This window comes from Thunnus albacares, chromosome 19 (assembly GCF_914725855.1).
Source record: "Thunnus albacares chromosome 19, fThuAlb1.1, whole genome shotgun sequence".
NCBI lineage: Eukaryota > Metazoa > Chordata > Actinopteri > Scombriformes > Scombridae > Thunnus > Thunnus albacares.
The window spans coordinates 7,147,943-7,165,016 of NC_058124.1; the positions used below are offsets into that span (position 1 = coordinate 7,147,943).

The 17,074-nt window shown below is 40.6% G+C and overlaps 1 long non-coding RNA gene across 1 annotated transcript in view; it reads left to right on the forward strand.

Annotated features, from left to right (window-relative positions):
• The window catches only part of LOC122969498, a 52,033-nt gene that overhangs the window by 13,149 nt on the left and 21,810 nt on the right, over window positions 1-17,074 (forward strand). The window contains exon 2 of the long non-coding RNA XR_006399033.1: window positions 8,705-8,841. This is a non-coding gene — a long non-coding RNA (uncharacterized LOC122969498). The remainder of the gene's footprint in view (window positions 1-8,704; window positions 8,842-17,074) is intronic.

A 17,074-nucleotide genomic window follows, 5' to 3' on the forward strand; every position in this document is an offset into this window, starting at 1 on the left:
TGAACATCCAACTCCTTAGAGAGTCTTTTAGTACAACCAAACACTGACCAGGATTTTTTTAGGCAACCAAAATGTTGCAATTGACTTTCATGAACTGAAAACACATTGAAATAACAGCAGCTACAGCTATACTCTGTTAATCTGGGGTTACACCAGGTTACGTTACCTAACCAACTTGTCAATCACAATGTAACCACGCCGTAAATCATAGCCTGCTTTACTTACTCTAAATGGGATTATAATTTACAAATGAACATCATATTGTAATGAAAACTTGAAACTAGTGATTGAGGCCATAAACCCATTAGGAAACAGTTTACTGAGGTGATAAATCAAGTAAGAAGTAGGGTCATTTTCTCATAGACTTCCATACAATCAGACTTCTTTTTGGAGCTAGTGGAGTCGTCCCCTGCTGACCATTAGAGAGAATGCAGGTTTAAGTCACTTCCGCATTGGCTTCACTTTTCAGACCTGGAGCTATCCGCTTGGTTCAAATAGAATAGTTACCGGGAGCTGTAATCATTCCTCTAGCACATACTCATAGTGAAGATATCCCTTCCTGACACAATTCCAGCAGGGCTCAGTGCGACTATCCCCTGCTGTGAAGACTCAGCAGAAACACATGTTCATAACTTGGCATGGCAGGATTAAAGTGGGCTAACCCGGGAATCTAACCCAATATCAGTAAAATACCGGACCACCACAAACCTCCAGATTAGCTTCATAGAGTTGAGTAATTCAGCTGTAGACCTGGAACACATTCTTAGCAGAATAATTGGACATCCCACACAATCATAAAGGAGGATTACTCTAACTATACATCTACAAACATATGCCATGTAAGCAATGTTAGTCATCATTTCAAGCCAGTTGGCTTCAAGGTGTTCAGTAGTTAATTATTTCCAGATTTCTGAGAGCATGCAGTACAGCCCACAGGCAAGTCCTGTCCAAAAGCACACTGACATCTCTGTAAGTGATGGCATTTTGCCTTCATTTGAGAGCTGACAGTTGAGTGTGAAGAAACATGGGCAGAAGAAGACAGAGAGAGTGAGTTGGACGACATATGATATAAATCCTCAAGGATTACACTGTTAACACTCTCTGATTGAAGAGATTATCCAAACTTTATCAAAGGACTCATTGTAAAGTGGGTTACTTTATTCCATTTGAGGCTCTTATATAAAGCACCTTGATTTGACTGTTCCATAAATTCCATTTATTAATAGAATAATAGGCTGTGTGTATGTGCATCTACAGCGTGTTTCTCATGTGAGGTATGCAGTGCTGCATCAAAGCTATAGGGACCTTTGTCGGCTCCCTCACATATATTCTCTTCACGTAATTGTAAGTCATGTTAACAGACGTTGAGAAGACATCCAACAGTGGTGGCAGTCAAAGCTGCGAGCTTTGTGCATTTTTCAATGTACTGTAACCTCTCTTTATGTACAGCAAGAGTATTTCTTATGTTCTATTGTAAAAACTTTGAATGTGCTGTAAAGCATGACAGCGATGCAGAACCCGTTCCAGGAATGTGATAAAAAGCCAGGGTTGTGGCAATCGCTATGTCCTTATCCAGACTCATAACCTTTTATGCCACCTGTCAGACAGAGGAGGACTGTGTGTGTATGTGTGTATGTGTGTGTGGGTGAGAGAGAGAGAGAGAGAGAGAGAGTTTGTGTGTGTTGGGCAGAGCTATATGCACACTTTCACCTCGCACCCTCAGCCACATCCATAACTTTTTTATATCCAGCAGTCTGCACTTCTCCTCATTGGCATAATTTACTGCTGTTTTATGCAACGTGTCCTGCATGTCGTCCAAAGTTTAACACCTCTGTTAGATTTTAATGCCTCTGTGACTGGAGCTGTGTGAACCCCATACTGAGCTGGGCTCATGGGGTATGGGGTTGGGGCTGGGCTTTCTATACGTCTCTCTTCCTTAGATTGTATTAAATAAAGCAATTTTATAGGGAGTTAATCTGCCAAGAAAAATTCTCCCTTTATCATGTGTCGACTATTTAATTGTCGCTTTGTCTCAGCTAGATCATTTTGTATTTTTTTTTTTTTTTTAAATTTCCACCCTTTGGCACATAATTGAAACCATTAGAAATGAGAGCGTCAATAGCTGGATTTTCCTCCAAGTATTTTATGAGGTATTGCATTAGACAGACTGAATGGAAGCAGTAGAACTCACATAAAAAGAAAAGTTTAAACACTTGCTTAGGGCAAAAATATTTTATGTTAATAAACTTATCATGCAATCAGTCTAAAAATCGTCTCTTCCAGTTATTTGTTGTAGCATGCAGCAAGATAACCACTGTGGTTTTCCCAAGGTGCATATCTGCGTTTTAGTTTTCAAACCACATGAAATATGGCAAACATTAGATGACACCAAAGAATAATGAGAACTCAATTATGTATGACCTGCCCTGACTTAGCAAAAAATTTGTTTTAATCTATAACAGCCCCAGTGCAGCTGCAAGAGAATTGTGTCACTAGTCAACAGTAAATCAGTTGGTTCAAAATGCTAAGATGTTGCTTTGGATACTAAAGGCCAAATCCACAAAGAATGGATTGCGTGAGCTAATAGCACTGTGAATTGCGTAGCATTTGCACCTGCAATCTGCCTCATGTTAAGGTCTTACTCACAAAAGATTTAGCGCTAATGATATACTGGCGCAAACACGCCCGTAAAGTTTTGCAGCTGAGTGCAATTTGCCCTTGTTTTGTGTCTGTTTAGCCAGAGAATGAATTAATGTCCAACTTGGACCAGTGCGTTGCATTGTTGGCAGATAAGAGCTTCTTCTTGACCTTCTTCCTATGTTTATGTTCTTGTTCCCACCCCAGACATGTCTAACTAATGAGCATAGTGAATGTTCTCACATGGCTTGTAGTGATGCATTTTGGTTTGCTTGGATTTTTCTCTGTGTGAAACGAAACCAAGCAAAAGGGAAAACACACAAAGTTACCAACTCATCCACTTATTTGGACCAGAGCAAATTAACTGTATACCAAAGCCAATTGCTGCTACTTTTAGCAGCTTCAAAGAGAGTTCTGATGTCTTGTATTTGGTCCTGGGCTGTGAGTCCCATGTTCTTCAGAAGCTTGATCATTGTGTTGGCCACAAAGCCCCTACAACCTACTTCATCTGGGTGCACCCAAACCTTTTTTTTTTTTTTTTTTACAGACATTCATCTTCCCCAGAGTATGAATCATAATGTTTTTGGTGATTCCTTGACTTTCCCTTTAGCACCACTTTGAGGTTCACATTTGTGGTGTTGAGTCAAATCTCAACAACTATGTTCTATGTATTTTCATGAATTTTGGCAGAGACATTCATGTTCCCCTCAGGATGAATCGTAAAAACTGATTGTCTATTCATCTTTGATTTATGACCAAATATCTGCTAATTGTAAAAACTCATTACATCAGCTGGACTTTGTGGTTAGTGCTAATTTGCAAATGTTAGCATGTTAACAGGCTAAACTAAGATGATGAACATGGTAAACATTATACTTCCTAATAACAGTATTGTCATTGTAAGCATAGAATTTAGCTCAAATCACTGCTCGTACAGCCTCGTACAGCTGCTAGCATGACTGTAGACTCTTTAGTCTAATTTAATTTCAGAATATGGATCCCACTATTAGATTCTGTCAGAAGTTTGAGGAATGATGCATCTCACCATTGTGTTCTTTAATTCACATTTTGTACTGATGGAAAAAGGGGGAGTGAAATAGTTTTGTTTGTCCATGTGCCATGCAACATGCTCACACTTGTCAAAGATAAGATTTTGACAAAACTTGAATAAATTATGCATGTCATCTCTGCACTCAAGCATTTTCAAAATCACACCAATCAGCCCAAGGAAGAACTACAATTACCTAACAAAACAAAGGGTGGCAGAATCGCTACTGATTGGCCTGGTTTGGGTGCTGTGTGGGAGCACAGTGTTTACTCTCCTGTGTTTTTTCTTTTCTTATTATCTTCCCTTCAATTACCTCTGCGAATACCTCAAAAATTGTGTCACCATAATAACAGAGAGCGTGTATGTCATCCGGTGTTGTGTTATATACAAAAGCTCTAACAGGAGGTTTATTTACTGCTTATAGCTGAGAGGTGCATGTGCCAACTTTGCTCTCTGCTGCATGCAGCAGCTGCCTGGCTGCACATGTCAGCCAGACTTGACATAACTTTACTCTATTCCACCTTTCATTCTTTCACTCTCTGCCTCTTCTTGCCACCCCAAGGCAGAGCAAGGCGATGAGGGTTCCCAGCAAAAGCAATGATCAAAAGTAGCACTCGGATGCCTACAGGTTTCCCTGACATGAGAGGAGATTGTGTGGCGGGAAGAGAGATGGCAGAGCGGGTTTTGGAGGGTAGAGGGAGGAGGCGAGAAAAAGCTGAGACACACCCATTACTTGTCAAGCCTGAGTATAGACAGGATACCTCAAGATTGGGAGAGATGTAAAGAGAGAGGGATGGTGGAGGGTGAGAGTTGGTGGTGGTGCAGGAGAGGATGAAAGGTTTGAGGCATGAAAGGGAGGCAGACATGGGGTGAAGAGAGGCGGAAAAGGGAAGTAAAGGAGAGAAAAAAAAAAGGACGAGAGAGAAAGTTTGGCTGAGCAGAGCACGACACGGGGGGGGTGGGAGAGCCGGGGGATCGTATTGAGTTGAAAAGCCGTCATAGGTGAATAATTGAAGACAGGCTCGGCTGCCTACACACACACACACACACTCACATACAGTAAAGTCAAAAGCAGAGGTGGAGATGCATATTTGCAAGGCTGAGCAAGACTGAAGCGGAAAATCTTTCCGTAATGAGGAAATTCTTGACTCAGTGTAATAATATTTTCCCAATTTGCAGAAAATGTCATTCCTCAGCACTCATTCACACCCACTACCTCTATTTCACTTTTCTCAGAGTGGATCTGATAGCGCCCCGTACTGTAGCAGAGCTGTGTCAACTCAATAACCAGCCGATAAGTCCTGGCCTCTGTGATACGTGGTGGAGTACGACAGTGACAAGAGTGTGTGAGCAGCTTTCTGTTTCATTGTTGTGCACCAGGTTTTTTTTTCTGGGCGTCATATAAATGATTTTACAGTCTCAAGGGCAATGTTAGGTAAATGATTTACTTCCGTGCTATTGTTTCATTTCTGATGCGTGTGTGTGTGTATGTGTGTGTGTGTGTGAGACGTTAAAATTTCTGCCAGCGTGTATCAGTACGTGCCTTGTGCTCCTATGTGACATGATTTCTTGCTCACACAGCATGTATAATGCATATCCCAAATTATATGTTACATGTTTGTCTGCCCCCCCCCCCCCCCACCCACCCCCACCCCCACCACCCCCCAACCAACGGTGGAGCAGACATTCTAATGCACAGGCGCTGGCACTCGAAGGCTTTATTTGGCCGCATATAAGACCAATTTCAGCCAGATTTATGACTTCTGGAGTCTGGGTTATTTCACTGAATCCCCAGACAGGACACAATTCACGGCTGTTGTGTGTGATACCTGCTCTGTTTTCAAATCTGAGAGAGCCACTGCGTTGCAGGCGTGCCAGGGGAGTTATAAGGAGAAGCCCTCTATATTTCTAGCAGCCCACCTCTTATTTAGCCCTTTCTACATTTACCCGGTGAAAAAGGGAAAAAAAAAGCCGCGGGCAACTTTTATTGCACCTTCCCTCAATTACACCATCGTCATAAAACAACACACATTTAATCACACCCTCTGCTAACATGATGAAGTAGTTCATCACAAAGAAATGCCAGGTCTTAACAATGGAAACATACATTTCAGAGGAGACTGATACATTAGATATCAATAAAAAAAATGAAAAATAATAAAAAAAACAACAACATATAGGCCTTGCCAGCGCCCAGCACAGCCCATGAATTATTATTGAGGAAGGGGATGGCACATTCCATAACTTATCCAACTCCAAGGGAGACAAGCACCGTTCTCCCCAGGGAGAGAGCAGCATCCTCGGGGTGTGGTGACAAGGGGAGGCGGGTCAGGCAGATGCTCTCCCACAGGGGGATTCATGTGCTTTAAGGAAACACTGACAATCCATGTTGGGAATACAGAGTATTAGAGAAATCCCTGCGGTGGGGAGACTAAAGACAAAGAAGAGTCTATTGTAGGTGCAGGAGGATTCACACTGACTGGTTTTCCCACTGGGTAGGCAGATACTGCATGTCAACAGCATGCCTTTGACACCACTGTGACTTGACGTACAGGCTAAAAGATAACAGCCAACAACATACATTACAACCACAGTTGGTGTTAGTAAAGGATCACTGCTCTCACCCTTGTTTAACTGGTACGTTTAATCCAGCATAGTCATGAGATGCCCAAAGAGAAACAAATTGGTTGACAACGGGCCTCATGCAAGAACCACTCGTATGAACAGATTTGTTCTTAAGAGGCACTTATGAGTGATTTAAGAATTTTTGTGGCAGTCATCAATTTTCTCGTGCTCAGAATTTTCTCTTTGGTACAAACAAAATTTAAGAGTGGTCCAGACCTGTCATAGGGTTCATGAATAAATCATCTCTGCCTTTCTTTACACTTGTTTGACTTACAATTCCTGTATACTGCCTCAATCTGAATTCATTTGGAGTTTAAATATGATACCAAAATGGACAAAAATTAAATATATGACTAAAACAAACTTTATACTTCATTTGTATTTTGTTTACCATATTATCATCACCATGGCTGCCAACCTGCTGAAAGGTTTTTTTTAGATTTTATTATTTTTACTGGCATATTTTGGTGCAGCAACTTCTACATTTCAGTAGTAGTCAGGTAACTTCTCTCACTCTGTCAGCTGCCTTGTCGTCTCTCTGCAGGTCTCTGTCCAATATCGTCTTGTATTGCAGCTGAAAGTGTAACATCACTTACTGTAGGCTATAATATTTTCTCCTCAAATACTAATACTAACCTCAAATTCTAACTTCATGTCAAAGCACTCCCTCTTTATTCCTGTCACAGCGCAGAGCTGCTCTGATGACACGTCGTTGGCAGCTGGATTCATATTGTCTAATTGTTTTGGATGGCCTACTACTGTCATTCCTAAATTTGTTATGTTTTTGCCTACTGATTTCTGAAAGCAGGACTTGGAGCTACATGGTGTTATTACTCTTTGGGAACATTTTTGTGGATAAAACTCGGTCACAAACAGAGCTGTATATGGAGCCTTACATTGTAATTTTAGGGGTGTGGATTATGTTAATGATCTCATCTCTCATGAACACACACCTACTCATGAACAGGTGACATTCATCAGGCTGAAATGATTTAGGACAAGTTCAGGAATTTGAACGACTTCCGTACAAGCAAACCTCACAGAAAAACGTAAGAGAGTTTTAGGATAAAAATAAGAACATGTTCTTGCATAAGGCCCAATGATAAGTTATTCCATCCTTAAATTCTTATGTGTTGGACTCATTTACAATAAAGGGTTCAGCACGGTCCTTGAGCCACCCTGTGCACCATTGTAGCCTGCATTGGTCTTGTGTAAAGTACATACCTGTGCGAGTCCCACTTTCATCTGTGCAGGGAGCTGCTTTTGCTCTCTGACACTGTAGTGGGCACTGTGGACAGGCTATGGGAAGGCCGCTGTAGAATAAGCTTTTACAGTGTCTGCATGTTGCCAGCAGGCCTAAGAAGCACAAGTGTTTCCACTCACACCTCCTACAGTGTACAGGCTCATTAATGGTCTCATTTAAAGGATAAGGCTGGCTTTCTATAGTTTTCTTGTTATCAACAAATCTCATGTGCAGAGCCAAGCTAACAATGAACTACTTACAAGTTTTTTGTGTGCATGCGAAGCCTGATATATTGTGTTCATCCGTGACCTTCATTGTTGTTGCACTGGGTCATATGTTCCTTGGCCACAACGAGTATGGTCGCAGTAGTTTGTTTAGAAACAGCTCCAAAGACTAATAACAGTGATCAGTTTTCTGTCTCTGGAGAGTAATTCCATGTATGGCAGACGCCATTGCACATGCATGGAAACACGATTCAGTTTACAGAGCTTCACTAGCTTGTTTTGCTACATATCACAACCTCTTGACTCTGTATTACATTAGAAATTTCTCAGTGAACTTAGTTTCAAGTCTTTGGATACACACACAATACTTGTAAGTAAATTCAATTCATTGTCAGTTTAGCTCTGCACATGAGATTTGTTGACAATAAGAAAAACAAACAAAATCCTCATTCTGTTTTACTTATTTATTGCTTTTTTGCCTTTATTTGACAGTCACAGTGTAGAGATAGACATGAAACATGGTGTGAGAGAGAGGTATGACATGATATACTACATGCAACATTGTCTCTCATTTAGATCTCTGTCCTCACAAACAACAGTGTGGTTTGTCGTGTTTTTTTGACAAGAGACTTACAGTGGCCGCAAAACCTCTTAAGGAGGAGGTTGTGGTGGATGGTTGGGCACAGAAAACGACACATGCGATCGTGATTTGAATTGAACAGTCAATGTTAGTTTCTTTTAACCTAACCTTTATTTAGTGGTATAGCTGCTTAAATTTAACCAAAGCACAACAATAGAGTTGGCGGATCAGAAAATGTTGTATGCCTTATATATATAGATTTAAAGCCATTTTAACCATCTTAAAGCTGCACTGTTTATGTTCAAGTATATGTTTTTTTCTTTCACACTGAGCACTTCATTTCCTAGAACTCCTTTAATGTGACATCAGCCAACTACTCTCAGCGAGGTCATGTTTACAAGCCAGGCCGGTCCGTGGTCACTTCATGGAAAAGAACACCAACTGAAGGAGACAAAGAAGGAAACTGTTTTCCTTTTCCTTGAAGGTAACTTGATATTTGCTCATAAAACATATATTTTACAGTTTTGTCTTGTCACTTCCTTTGGGAAGAGAGGATTTCCCATCAATGCTAGATATTGGCTGTATCAACATATAGGCAAAGCCAGTGAGTCCCATATTTCTCCCAAACACCTTTCTTGGATTATGTTTTTCTTGAATCTGCCTTAGTAATCAAAAGTAATCATACTCAAGACATATAACCAGAAAGTGGTTATAAGATAAAAGGATAGAGTAAGAAATGTAATTAAAAAAAGGATAAAAGACATCACATCAAAGAAGGAAACTATTTTTTAGTTTAAAAGAGCAATTTACAAGAAACAAGATGATGCAGAACTCTGGACAGCACAAAACAATTTCAGAGGTGAAATATTTTGCTATAGGAAGAAGAGAAGAAAACAAAACAGAAACAAAGATTAGAAGGCACCCAGAGACAGTGATTTTGATTGAGAGAAAGAGAGGGAAGAGGGGATTTTCAGAGGGGAATTGGAACGATAGAGAGAGAAAGAGTGTGTCCAGGGGGCAGGGAAGAAGCACTGCAATAGAAGAGCAGGTAGCGAGTAAGTGGGCGAGGGAGGTAGAGGAAGGCTGGGAGAGAGAGAGAGGGGGAGGGAGGGAGTTTGTATTGCATTCCTGTTGCATCAGTTCAGAGTAACAAGATTTGGAGATGCAGGCTCAGACATACTAATAGGTTTTGCACTGACGTCCACCCCCCCGCACACACACACACACACACACACACACGCGCCCTTTTTCCACCACCCCAACATAATAGACAGTTCTGCTCAGCAACATGGCTTGCTCGCCACTCACATTTAGCCCCTGTTGATACCTTTGTGAGTGTGTGTGTGTGTTTGAGACATAGAAAGAGAAGAAATGAGTGGCCAGCCTGTACACACACACACACACACACACACACAAACACACACACACACACACACACACACAGTGCTGTCATGAAGAAATACTAAATAATCCTCTACAAAAGAGGCAGATAAAGACAGTGACCTTGAGCAGCAGTGAATTGAACCATTGGTAGAGGAAATAAACACAAGGCACCATTAACACACATCTCCTGCCTGAGCCTGAGCAAATCAAAATTTAGATGTCTTCTTTTCTGTAATAAAAATAATAATAATCTTTATTTATAGAGAACTTTTCAAAATTCACATTACAAAGTGCTTCACAAAGGCAGCAAATTACAACCGACAAGTAATAAAATTATCAGGTTTTAAAAAGAAAACAGATAAAACAATTTAGTGTATAAAAACAGTTCAGTGTAGGAAAAAGCAGGGATAAAGAAACATTTTTTTAAAAAAAAGAAATAAAACACAGTTCAAAGAAAATTAAAACTCAAGTAAAATCAGGAAAGGCTCTCCGATAAAAATATGTTTTAAGAAGAGACTTAAAAGAGATCACTGACTCAGCCGGCCTGATTTCCTCAGGCAGATCGTTCCAGAGCCTCGGGGCCCTGACTGCAAATGCTCTGTCCCTTTAGTTTTCAGCCTGGCCCCTGGAACAGATAAAAGACTTCTGCCCGGGGATCGCAAAGTACCTGCTGGCACATATGATACTAAGAGGTCAGAAATATGGCAGAGAGAGAGGCCATGAAGAGCCTTAAAAGTAATCAGTAAGATCTTAAAATCTATTCTAAAACATACTGGGAGCCAGTGTAAAGAAGCTAAAACAGTAGTAATGTGATCCTGTCTCTTGGTTCTGGATAAAAGGCAGCTGAGTTCTGTACAGTCTGGAGTCACTCAATAGATTTTTGGTTCAGGTAAGTAAAAAGGCTATTTCTAAGATGATAAAAACATGATTGCATAAGCTTTGTGGTGTGCTGCTCAAAATTAAATTACTATCAAACCAGACGCCAAGATTCCTTGTAACAGGCTTGATATGATCCAGTGGGGAACCAGCAGATGGCAGAATTTGTTTTGCCATGTGCTGGGACCCAATGACAAGGATCTATGTTTTGTTTGAGTTCAACTGAAAAATTTTCGACATCCAGTTTTTGACATCACAAAGGCAGTCGTTAAGGGAACTCAGCATTCCAAGGTCTGTAGATCTAACGGGTACATCTGTATATCATCAGCATAACAATGAAAAGAGACACCATGTCTATGAATAATGTTCCCAAGGGGAAGCATTTATAAGGAAAATAAAAAGGTTCCAAAGGTCCCAAAACTGACCCCTGAGGTACACCATATTCAACAGAAGAAAATGAAGAGACATAGTTGTTCACAGAGACCCAGAATCTCCTATTCGACAGGTAAGATGAAAACCATTTTAAAGCTGTACCAGATATCCCCACCCAGTGCCTCAGTCTGTCTAACAAGATGCTGTGATCGATTGTGTCAAAGGCTGCGCTAAGGTCCAGGAGTACAAGGACTGAGCACATGCCATCATCAGCAGCCATTAAAAGGTTGTTGGTAACCTTGAGCACGGCAGTTTCAGTGCTGTGATACTTCTGGAAACCTGACTAAAACTTTTCAAAAATGTTGTTATTATAAGAAAGAAAGAAAGAAAGAAAGAAAGAACTTGGAAATTGTTCTCTAGTTTTGAGGGAGGGAGGGATCCAGCCCAGGTTTGTTTAGCAGAGGGTGCACACAAGCAGTTTTAAAATAATCAGGGACACAACCATTAGACAGAGAACGGTTAAAACAGAAAGCAAACAGGGCCCGGCAGATTGCATTAGTTTTAGTGAAAACTTTCTTGGCATTACATCAAGAGGGCTGGAAGACACTCTCATATATGATACTGTTTCTAAAAGTTCAGACAAGGTGATGGGATAAAACTGGCTCAAACAATCTTGTTGTGTGTGAAGGACATCAGAGTAAGTGGCATTGGTGGTAACACAGCCTCTAATTGACTTCAATTTATCAGTAAAATAAGATAAAAGCATTTCACCATCAGCATCACTTTCAGCTGGGGCACAAGGACGGGCTGGATTAACCAGCTATTAAGTTGATGGGCAGAAATAATTTCTGAAATATAGTGTTTTCTTGCATCCTTAGCCACATCATTAGAGTGTAATAACTCCATAATATTTTAATGTACTTGGAGACCGGATTTTTTCCATCTGCGCTCTGCTTTCCTACATTTCCTTTTACAGCTGCGAGTACTGTATCCAAGGCTGCTTTTTTTTCTGAGGACTTAGACCTAACCTTAAGAGTTTCAATAATATTTAGTGAAGACAAGCAGATCAAACGAAAAAGGCTAGTTCATTGGTGTGGGAATATTCAGACAGGTGTAGGCTTTGACTATCAAATAATTCACAGACCTCTGAGATGCCGTGCTCATTAAAGATGCAAGTGCACAAGGAGCAGAGTGAGACAGAATTAATAACTGATTCACAGTTAAAAACTATACATTTTTGATCAGATACAGTCACATCCAGTAATACCACAGAGGATATTTTTACACCCCGGGTGAATACAAGGTCCAATGTATGACCATGGTTATGTGTTTGTCCTCACACATACTGTTAGTAAAGTTAAAAGAAGTAGCGATGTGTAAAAAATCAGTAGTATGAACATTTGTCATCAACATGGATATTAAAATCGCCACAAATAAGTTGGTTGCCAGTTGGTTTTGGGGGGTGATAAATAATAGCAAATATAATTGGATGGACACTGCCAATTTTAAAAATGAGAATTTTAAACTTAAACTTCATCACAAGGTATTTGATGACATTTGAAGCGCTAACCATAAACACTCACTAGGCCACCACCATGACCCCTGACCCCTGGTTGGTTGAAACAGTCATACTGTGGAAGATACAGTTCAACAAGCTGGCTATGATCATTAGTTTGCAACCAAGCTTAAGTTAAAAACATAAAGTCTAATTTTCCAGACAAGATAAAATCATTTTCAAAATCATTTAGAGATCTCACATTGAAGAGTACCAATATAAGTGTATTTCTGCTGGAAGCTGAAGTTGATGCATTTGTCTGAATCTTTAATAGATTATTAATATTTCTGTGTGGTATATGTGCATTTCGACAGACCTATGCATTATGATTACAGGAATATCAAAACTGTGAAACATTGCTAGGAAGAGATGGACTCACCCAGCATCAGTTTTTTTTACAAGACTATATCGTGAGTTGCATGTTCATTGCCATCAGATTGGATCCAAGCCTATTTGGATGAAATCCATCACATCTGAAGAAAGTCGGCCTATTCAAGAAAGTTGTAAAATTGTCCACATATGGCGCATAGCAGTAGCCCTTTAGCCAGATGTGAAGTTGGCAAACATGGCTAAACTTTACATCTCCAAAGCGAGGTAAGGGCAGTGGACCAGATATAATACAGTGCTTGTAGGAGCCAGTAAATTCTTTATGAGTGTTTTAAAATCTGTTTGAGCAACTTGGAGCTTTGGAGGTTGAGATCATTCGCTCCGACATGGACGAGGACTGCTTCAGCAGAAGGATACTTCTGTAGAAGATCAGGAATCCTTGCATCAATATCGGACGCTAAAGATCTGGCCGGATCTTTAGAGAATCTCTTTGACAACTAGACAACTTGATCTGTAAAGGAAGACGTCCAGCTCTTCCTGCACCGCAGACAGTGGCTCACTGTGCAGGCCTGTGATTTTGGCTTAGCATCGAGCCTATCTCATGGGTCTTCGGAAACTGCTGAAACTGAGTGGAACTGGGGCAGGGAGGCCTCATACCCATGGTGTTTTCCACTGCTTCTCCATCCTTTATTTGATGAAGTGTATGGGAAACCTGGTTTTGAAGCTCCTTGATTTGCTGGGTTAGTTTGATGCAACCGAGGCATCCAGGAGACAGGAGGGTTGGCATGACGTAGATATGAGCCTAATTGATTAGTTGTAGGACCGATTGAAGCTATCACCACAGCAGAAAAGGTTGTTATTGTGTGGTATACAAGATGCAGTCATAAGTAGCGATTATTTCAAAGATTTGTCTTGTAAAAGTTAAATTGGGTCTCTGTTCCTGAAAACCCACCATTGCAACACTATAGAGCCAGGGGCAGCATGGCCTGTAGTAGTGCTGTTAAAGCCTTGTAAGAACGTGGGCTCGCCATTGTTCAGCTGGCAATCTGAGGAGATATTTTGTATTATCCACAGCGAGGATGAAAAAACGTCTCACACAAATGAGAATGTATTTTAATCTCAGCATTAAAAGGGAGCAGGGATTGCTGAGCATTTTCTTGTTTTCAAGTGGTTATTGAATCGAATGGGCGCTCGAGAGTGCTTTAATCTCCTCCCAGACTGCTTTCACAACAAACAATTGAAAAGGATACACAATGAAACACTGATATCTGGTCAGTTTTAAATTTCGGCTCCCTCAGAGGTTTTGCATGTTTGTTTTTAGGGGAAGAATTGATCCCAGGCCTGTACTTGAGGGCAGCTTAAACCAGCAATCAACAACAGTGCATGTTGCTGTTGTGTTGCAACATCTTGGGTATTTTTAGCTATACCCCTCCCCCAAAAAACTGAAATTTTTTCACATCTTCTGGCATAACATATTATGTAAATGTGCAAACATAGCATCAGAAAACTAGAGACCATTACTGCCTCTTCAAAGACATAATAAATTAAGGGGAGACGGCTCTGTTTTCACACTCTCATATGAAATTACCCTGCAACATTCAATTGATACATGTACTTTTAATAGAAACATAATGCCTAACTTGGCAAATCTGAATGAATGGATAAATTTCTCTACCGTTTTGGTTTTTACTTCTTACAATCATCAAACACAGATGCCTACAGTAAAGTTGATCTGTTGTCTTTTCTTTCTTTTTTTTCATCTTGTACTCTACCAAACTGTTAAATTTCAATTCAGCTTGGGCTTAAATCCCCTGACATACATTTCCCTCGAAGGATTCACCCCCTTTCTTCTATTCTCTCTCTTCTTTTTTGAGCTTGCGAGTTCTTTCAGGTCGAAATGGTACCTTATGTGTGAAGAAGAGAGACAGTGAATCAATAATCAAAGCTCACCTTCTTTATGCCCAAAGGCGAATGGTTTCTTCCTTCTCAGTCTGTGCAGAGGATCATTCATAGTGTATAAAAGGCATTGCTAATGCCTTGCTGTATGAGCAATAAGAGAAGCCCATACATGCTCCTTTTCTTCTCAGCCAGCTTTGAGTTGATCCTTGTTGTTTCAGTGTCTTGTGAAGGGAAATCCAGCACCGTAAGAAAGGAGATCTCTCAGCTGGATGATGGAGAATTGTGGGTTTTGTTAATTTGCTTTATAGATAAAGGCGAGGGACTGCCCCAGGTGAAACAGGTAGCGCCTCAGATCTCTTTAAAGCATAATCTGATGGAGTGTGTTAGTGTTGAGTGTTTGGAAATGTTCACTGTGGGTGGATGTTATGTAAACTCCGACTAAACACACATGAGAGCAAATGCACACAAGGCAAACAAGAGGCCTTGCATATATCACTAATTAAAGAGTGATTAGCACTAATGGTACATATTGATTGTTAGAGACTGACGTAATGGTAGAAGGTAATCTGGTTAGTATCATGGCGCTGAGGGAGAGAAGGACTGTATATTGAACTCTGCTGAACCTAAAGTGGTTAAAGGCTCCCTAGGTTGTTTGTTTGGCACGTCATGCTTTTGTGGTATTTAAGTAGTAATCAATTGACCGTATTGCTTAACCCCTCCAACGAACAGTGGTGTCCAATCATATCTTAGTAACCATACAATGATGTGATGAAGTGTACCTTCTTCTTTTCTTCCTCTTTTTTAATTCACCCCAAAACCAAAATACAAGAGCAAAAGTGTAAGGAATGGAACAGTATGTTTGAATCTGCTCTAATGTAAGCTGCAAATGTTAGCATGTTAGCTTACTACCGACAACAAGCATTATTTCCAATGCCAGGAGCATTCATACTTTATTATTTTGTGGGGTGATAGGTTATGTAAAAAAGCCCTGTTCACGACATTCACTGTATTATTTCCCAACTGTGTGAAATCTAGTCGTGGATGCAACTATAGAGTGTTAACGTTAGCTGCTCTGCTCTGTTCTTTATATTTCTATGTGTGTTACATTCACCAAATGGATTGGTTAGTCCTCTTCCTAAAAGCCTTTTTTCTTGAAAAGTTAAGAGTGAAACATTCTGTGTTGAACAATGTGTCAAACAATGAAGCACAACTCCAAGCTCTGTCTTGCTTGTCTAAGTATGTAAGCTAAGGAGCTAAACAATGCGATGTTAGAATGAAATAACAGTCTAATCTTACATTTTTTCTTGTGATACACCCAGTTGTTTTCTACCAACTCATGAAGCCAGTGTTAGCTTAATTATAGCTAGCTAGCTACAGTTGATAAAATCTGCTGACGATAGTTGTCATTTCAGCCAATAAAATCAACAGCTACAAATGAGAAGCAGCTTTCAAATACCTCTGTCTGTGATCAAGCACCCATTGCTTATAATTTCATGTGGTAAATCTGCACTCGTTTTCATTGTAAGAAAGGAAGCTTGACAGGCCTTGCAAAGGTAACTAAGGGGGGCAGGGCAAAGTGAACTGTCAATTTCGATGAAAACAACCTCACTTTGAAGCCCACAGATGGTTGAGTGAGCTGTGACCTTTCAGAACTTCCAGGTCAGAGGTCAGTCATAATCTGCCTATCACCATTCCTGTCATAACCCGTCTGACATTTCACTGGCTCTGACTCCAAATGTCAACCCATAATCTGGAAGGGTGAGCTCTGCCAGGCCACTGCTCTCCTGCCTCTCACCAATACATTTTCCTGTTTACTCCAAAGCTTACTCTCTGTTTCAACATTTTTCTGAGGATTTGGTTTCATAAACAAGCTGGATGTGTTTATGATATCAAGTTCTGTCTAAAATGAAATTGGAAACTGTCCACTGGGTTCAGCAGAGTTATCTTTCGCTCTCCTCCGTGGCTGAGTGAGTTCAGAATTCGTGTGGGAGGTCAATGGCGGCCTGCATCTTTGTTTGTGTGAGATAGACGGAAGGTAAATGAGAATTGTTGCTGGTGTCGACTTCTATTCTGAGCCAGTGGAAAGATGGAGGGAGATCATTTGGTGCCGGTGTCCCCCCTCGTAATGGGGAAATGGATTGTGAGAGAAAGGAGTGTCGAGCCTCATTTATGCCTTGATTCCTCAATCTCTTTATTTATATTTCCCCCACATGCTCAGGGCGGCCTGCCAAATTCATGCAACCACGTTTGTGTGTGTGTGTCTGTTTGATCTCGGGATGCACTGCACGCTCGTAATGCATGCTCA